Below are 7,855 nucleotides of genomic sequence, written 5' to 3'. Positions count from 1 at the left end.
AGGTACGCGGCGGTCTCTAAAGCATAGCCCCAGAAGGACTTTGGAAGATCTGTCTGACTCATCATTGACCGAACCATGTCTAACAGTGTTCGGTTCCTCCATTCAGACACGCCGTTCCACTGTGGCGTTCCAGGAGGAGTTAATTGTGATACAATACCACAATTAACCAGATAGTCAGTGAACTCTCGGCTCATATACTTGCCACCACGATCGGATCGAAGTGTCTTGATCGTATTGCCAAGCTGGTTCTGTACTTCGTTTCTGAAAGCCTTGAACATTTGAAGTGTTTCAGACTTATGTCTCATCAAATAGACATAACCGTATCGACTGAAATCATCAGTGAACGTAACGAAATACAGATAACCTCCTCTAGCTAGACAGCTCATTGGTCCGCATACATCACTATGTATCAGATCCAATAACTCTGTCACTCTCTATCGTTTCCCCTTGAAAGGATGTTTTGTCATCTTGCCCATCAAACAAGACTTGCAAGATTCAAGAGACTCAAAGTCAAATGAATCCAGAAGACCTTCAGAATGAAGCTTCTGTATGCGCTTCTCGTTTATATGGTCTAGACGACAATGCCAGAGAAAGGTCGGGTTTAAGTCGTTCGGCTTAAACCGTTTGGCACAAACGTTATAGATTGACCTGTATCTAGACGGTTCGTCATCCAAAACATAAAGGCCATTAATATGGTAACCTTTACCATAAAATAAATCACCTCTATAAATGGATAGACATTTGTTCTCAATAACAAATCTAAAACCATCCGAGTCTAAGTATGAAATCGATATAATGTTCTTACTGATAGCAGGAACAAAATAACAATCATGCAACTCTAATACAAGTCCAGAAGGTAAAGTCAGATCATAAGTCCCGACGGCTAATGCAGCAACTTTTGCTCCATTCCCAACGCGGAGATCTACTTCTCCTTTTGCCATTTGTCTACTTCTTCGCAACCCTCGCATATTTCCACAAATATGCGAGGCGCTTCCGGTATCTAATACCCACGACGTAGAAGTAAACAAGGCCTCAATAACGAAGACACCAGAAGTCGAAGCTTCTTTAAGCTTCTTCTTCTCCTGATCTTCCAGGTAGAGTCTACAATTTCTGTTCCAATGCCCAACGGCATGACAGAAATAACACTCTTCCTTTTTGGACTTAGGCTTAGGTTCAATGACAACGCTTGTCACTTTCCACTTGCTCTTGCTCTTGGAATGCTTCCTTTTGCTGGAACTCTTTCCAACAACTACCATTTCACTCTCACCATGGCTTTCAGCTCTCTGCAAGACACTATGACTACCTATCTCGAATAGAGTTTGTTCGTGATCATACGAACGCCAGTGATGATTCCGGCTGATGATCCTTTTGTATCGCGATATCATACGTCGAACATAAGGCATGGACAAGCCACCTTATCTGATTCGACTGCTTTCTCGTTCACTGAGTTTGACTGTCTGAAATAGACGACGTTCGTCTATAGTGCGGCCACACATTTCTACAGTCTTGCTCACACGAGGGGCCCAGCGATATCTCTCTCTTTTATGAGAGGTACAAATCCCGTCTTGACTATCTACAATCCAGTACATGATTCGTTTCGTACCTGATATACGCCTTTATAGTCCTCCTGTTACGCAGGACGTTTGACGTAATCAAAGCACGCAACTCCTCATGTTGGATTCCGTAGATATCTCAGGTCTTAGGATCCAATCATGGAATCGTCGTATGAGATTCAAGTCATGACGCTAGTCCATGTGACAATCTCATGCGGGTCAGTCCAGTATTCCGTTCTGCAACGAATACCTATGATTGTGATCGTATCCAATACTTATGATCATCTATGTGATCATCAATCACACATCATACTAGTCTTATTATGTCGTTATTCCCATAACGACATAAGACTAGGGAGTTTAGTATCATTCCTAATGATACATGGATTTCATAACAGATCTAGCATGCAGGAACATGTAATGAACAAGATACTCTCATAAAAAAACATATAGAAAGTATCAATACATTGAATGTATCTGAACAAAGCTCATAATCAGTACATTATAGAGCACTAAACCTACAATCTCCCACTTGCTCTAATCATGAACTGCTAAACATCTAATGCCCATATCCCTAACATGACCCTCATGCTTTGACGAAGGGAGAGGCTTCGTCAATGGATCGGCAATGTTTTCATCTGTCGACACTCTGCAAATGTGTACGTCTCCTCTGTCTATAATTTCCCTGATAAGGTGAAATCTTCTGAGTATGTGTTTGGATCGTTGATGGGATCTGGATTCTTTCGCTTGTGCGATCGCTCCATTGTTGGCACAATACAGAGCAATGGGGCTATCAGGACTCGGAATGACACCCAAGTCACCAACAAACTTTCTGATCCAAACAGCTTCCTTTGCTGCGTCCGACGCTGCAATATACTCAGCTTCTGTAGTAGAATCTGCAACGGTCACCTGCTTGGAACTCTTTCAGCTAACAGCGCCTCCGTTCAAACAGAAAACATAGCCAGACTGCGATCTGTAGTCATCCGGGTCTGACTGAAAACTAGCATCGGTGTAACCTCTTACAGCGAGCTCGTCTTCCGACCCACCGTATACCAAGAACACATCCTTAGTCCTTCTCAAGTACTTCAGGATGTTCTTGACGGCGATCCAGTGCGACTCACCTGGATCTGACTGGTATCTACTCGTAATGCTCAACGCGTAGGATACATCCGGTCGAGTACAAAGCATGGCATACATGATGGATCCAATTGCCGAAGCATATGGAATCCGATCCATGCGTTCTCGCTCATCAGGTGTCGTAGGACACTGACTCTTGCAGAGAACTGTGCCACTACTCATCGGTAAGGTTCCTTTCTTGGAATCTTGCATCTTGAACCGTTTCAAGACCTTATCGATGTAAGTACTCTGACACAATCCTAGAAGACGCCTCGATCTATCTCTATAGATCTTTATTCCTAGAATATAGGCCGCTTCCCCTAGGTCCTTCATAGAAAACTGCGTTCCTAGCCAAGACTTAACGTCTTGCAAGGTAGGAACGTCATTCCCTATAAGGAGAATGTCATCCACATACAACACGATCTATCTCTATAGATCTTTATTCCTAGAATATAGGCTGCTTCTCCTAGGTCCTTCATAGAAAACTGCGTTCCTAGCCAAGACTTAACGTCTTGCAAGGTAGGAACGTCATTCCCTATTAGGAGAATGTCATCCACGTACAGCACTAGAAATACAACTGTGCTCCCACTGTCCTTCTTGTAAACACATGGCTCGTCTTCATTCTGTGAGAAAAGAAACTTTTTGATTGTCTCATCAAAGCGAAGGTTCCAGCTCCTTGAAGCCTGCTTCAGTCCATAAATGGACCTCTGAAGCTTGCACACCATCCTCGGGTTCCTTGGATCGACAAAACCTTCGGGTTGTGTCATGTACACATCCTCGGTCAAGTTCCCGTTAAGGAACGCGGTCTTGACATCCATTTGCCATATCTCATAGTCGTAATATGCGGGTATGGCAAGTAGGATCCTGATGGACTTCAGCATAACTACGGGCGAAAAGGTCTCATCATAGTCAATACCATGAATCTGACGGAATCCCTTTGCCACAAGTCGTGCCTTATACGTGTGCACGTTGCCATCCATGTCGGTTTTCTTCTTGAAGATCCACTTGCATCCGATGGGTTTTATCCCTTCAGATGCATCAACCAGAGTCCATACTTGGTTGTCTGACATGGATTGCATCTCGGACTTCATAGCCTCGCGCCATTTCTCGGAGTCCGGACTCGCCATAGCCTCTGGGTATGTGGTAGGCTTGTCATGTTCTAATAACATGAGTTCCTCATTCCCAGTCACGAGAAATCCATATCTCGTTGGCTCTTGGCGAATCCTGCCTGATCTCCGAGGTTCACTCGTCAGAGGTTGAGTCACAACGGGCAGTGTAACAGGTTGAACTTCTTCAACTTGTTCATTCGGCTCAGCGTCTACTTGCTGCTCTCGAACTTCCTCAAGTTCGATCCTACTCCCACTGACTCTTTTGGAGACGAACTCTCGCTCCATAAAAGTCGCATTCCTGGCAATGAACACCTTGTTCTCTGCCGGAATTAGAAGTAGTAACCCTTAGTTTCCTTAGGGTAGCCTACAAGTAAACACTTATCAGATTTGGAGGATAACTTATCGGTCATCTGACGCTTCACGTAAGCGTCGCGACCCCAAATTCTGACAAACGATAACGCGGGACGCTTCCCTGTCCATATCTCATATGGTGTCGTTTCAGCCGACTTCGTTGGACTCCTGTTCAGTAGGTACGCGGCGGTCTCTAAAGCATAGCCCCAGAAGGACTTCGGAAGATCTGTCTGACTCATCATAGACCGAACCATGTCTAACAGTGTTCGGTTCCTCCGTTCAGACACGCCGTTCCATTGTGGTATTCCAGGAGGAGTTAATTGTGATACAATACCACAATCAACCAGATAGTCAGTGAACTCTTGGCTCATATACTCGCCACCACGATCGGATCGAAGTGTCTTGATCGTCTTGCCAAGTTGGTTCTGTAATTCGTTTCTGAAAGCCTTGAACATTTCAAGTGTTTCAGACTTATGTCTCATTAAATAGACATAACCGTATCGACTGAAATCATCAGTGAACGTAACGAAATACAGATAACCTCCTCTAGCTGGACAGCTCATTGGTCCGCATACATCGCTATGTATCAGGTCCAATAACTCTGTCGCTCTCTGTCCTTTCCCCTTGAAAGGATGCTTTGTCATCTTGCCCATTAAACAAGACTCGCAAGATTCAAGAGACTCAAAGTCAAAAGAATCCAGAAGACCTTCAGAATGAAGCTTCTGTATGCGCTTCTCGTTTATATGGCCTAGACGACAATGCCAGAGGAAGGTCGGGTTTAAGTCGTTCGTCTTAAACCGTTTGGTACAAACGTTATAGATTGACCCGTATCTAGACGGTTCATCATCCAAAACATAAAGGCCATTAATATGGTAACCTTTACCATAAAATAAATCACCTCTATAAATGGATAGACATTTGTTCTCAATAACAAATCTAAAACCATCCGAGTCTAAGTATGAAATCGATATAATGTTCTTACTGATAGCAAGAACAAAATAACAATCATGTAACTCCAATACAAGTCAAGAAGGTAAAGTCAGATCATAAGTCCCGACGACTAATGCAACAACTTTTGCTCCATTCCCAACGCGGAGATCTACTTCTCCTTTTGTCAATTGTCTACTTCCGCGCAACCCTTGCACATTTCTACAAATATGCGAGGCGCTTCCAGTATCGAATACCCACGACGTAGAAGTAAACAAATTAGCCTCTATAACGAAGACACCAGAAGTCAAAGCTTCTTTAAGCTTCTTCTTTTCCTGATCTTCCAGGTAGAGTCTACAATTTCTGTTCCAATGCCCAACGGCATGACAGAAATAACACTCTTCCTTTTTGGACTTAGGCTTAAGTTCAATGACAACGCTTGTCACTTTCCTATTGCCCTTGCTCTTGGAACGCTTCCTATTGCTGGAATTCTTTCCAACAACTACCATTTCACTCTTTCTGTGGCTCTCAGCTTTCTTTTGGAATGACGCATTCAACTGATCAACTATCAAAGAATCGTCCATGTCCTCTAATCGCTTACGCAATTGTGAGGTCATGTTTCCAAACGTCAAGCTAGACTTGTCCGGATCATCATCCACATGCTTCCAATAAGCATCAATGATCGATCTAGAAGCCATGGTTAGAGTCTTATCCTTCATAAGGATAGATCGCATCGTCAACTTCGGTACAATACCGGTTAACGCTATGTCCTACAGAAAAAGACAAAACAGAACGAAAACACATCCACATGCAGATTCTATCAATGATCCACTACCAGCTAGTCCATCATCAATCAGTGTCTACATACCTATGATCTACTACCAGCTAGTCCATCATCAAACAATGACAACACAGATGCAAAGATGAACTATATTCCCATAAAGAAAACTAACCCTACAATAATTTTCTATATGGGACTAAGATCCGTATTTCACATAATAACAAGTTGTTACACCTATCCTTATGCTATTTAGGTAGACATCTAATGTCAATCATATCTAATATGACTCTTAGATCCTTTATGAGACTATGATATCAAATATCATTGCATACTGGTCTCATCTGTACCATTAAGTCTCAAGTCAAACTTGACAACTTAACCCAAGATAAACCATATTCAAGCTGTAGGAACCACGATTTGCTACCCTGCCTCACAAAGATAATCCGGCACGCTCAGCTTTGGCATGACCCGTGTTACGGACGATCGATGCCTTGACAGGCGCTCTAGTAATGGGAGGTACACACTTAGCATTACATGAATAAGGGTTTTTCGAAACCGCACCTAGATCAAGCATCTACTTTCAAGCTATGAGAACCACCATTTCTCCATCTTGCCTCACCAAGATAATACGGTACACCCAGCTTTGGCATGGCCCATGACACGTACGATCGATGCCTTGACAAGTGCTTTACTTATAGAGCTTCTAGATCTAATCGGTTTCTGTGCAACGATTGTTCATAATCCGAATAGTCCATCCATTCGATTATGTAATCCCAATCTCGGAGCTCCCACTCAATCAAGCATATACTATATCTTGATTAAGTTACATGTATTCATTCACTATGTACCATCCATAAGAATGAATCATGTCTATTTGAGTTACAGTTGATCAGATTATGCAACGATTGCGTAATCGGACCTCGAAAACGGATATTTTCGGAATCTGGACTTCGGACCGTCTGTTCTGGAGGTAGAACGGACGTTCCAGGCTGGCAGAACGTTTGGTCTCGACTGCAAAAGTCAGAACGGATGTTCTGCCTAGTAGAACGGACGTTTTGCATGGCAGAACGGACGGTCCAACCTTCCGTTCTGTGCCAATTAGTCCGTCACCCGTGGACCGTTCGTTCTGGCTTACCAGAACGGACGGTCTAGGGTAGTTCTCCGTGATCAGATCACGTTTCTCCGCGTTCTCAGCCCCGATCAGACCCGAAACTTAACCGAATTCTTCTGTACACCCAAATTTCGAACTCCTGCACTCTATGCAACATGAAACATGCAATCTACACTAGATTCAATAATCAAACATGCATAGATATCAAAGCAAACATGGATTCAAACAATTCAAATCCTAAAACATGCGTGATCGGGTTCTATGAAATCAAAACAGAGAAACCAATCTCTGATACCACTGTTGGGTTTTCTGGGATCTCATGAGCGAATCTAATTCCTAAGAGATCGATTCTAGGGTTTGCGCAGCGGATATAAAACAAAAATTTTAATGAAACCCTAGAACCATGCTACTATTGAATCATAGAAACGTTAGAACGCTTACCTCAATCGATCCGAGACCTGTATCAATTGATCTGTTCGTCCGATCACTCTAGGCAGGAAGAATACCTCGCCCTCTACACGTATCCACACGTCGGGATGGATTCCAACACCTTGGAACTTGTCTGCTAGGACTAGAGATCTCGATCTCTCTTGTGTGCAAGGTTTTTGGAGGCTTAGGGTTTTATTTTTCTTCTTTTTTTTTTCTCCTTTTTCCTTCTCATAAAACCCTAGAAGACATTCTCCTTATATAGACTTTCCAAAATCCTAATTTGACAAGGAATAGATTACTAGGATTCCTAATCCGGGATGGATTCCAACACCTTGGAACTTGTCTGCTAGGACTAGAGATCTCGATCTCTCTTGTGTGCAAGGTTTTTGGAGGCTTAGGGTTTTATTTTTCAAAGCTTAGAATCTAATTCTAAACTGAAAAATATGTATTAATTTTTCTTCTTCTTTTTCTTTCTTTT

The sequence above is a fragment of the Tarenaya hassleriana genome, unplaced genomic scaffold (genome assembly GCF_000463585.1).
Source record: "Tarenaya hassleriana unplaced genomic scaffold, ASM46358v1 Cleome83, whole genome shotgun sequence".
Classification (NCBI taxonomy): domain Eukaryota; kingdom Viridiplantae; phylum Streptophyta; class Magnoliopsida; order Brassicales; family Cleomaceae; genus Tarenaya; species Tarenaya hassleriana.
This window is presented reverse-complemented; position numbering follows the sequence as displayed.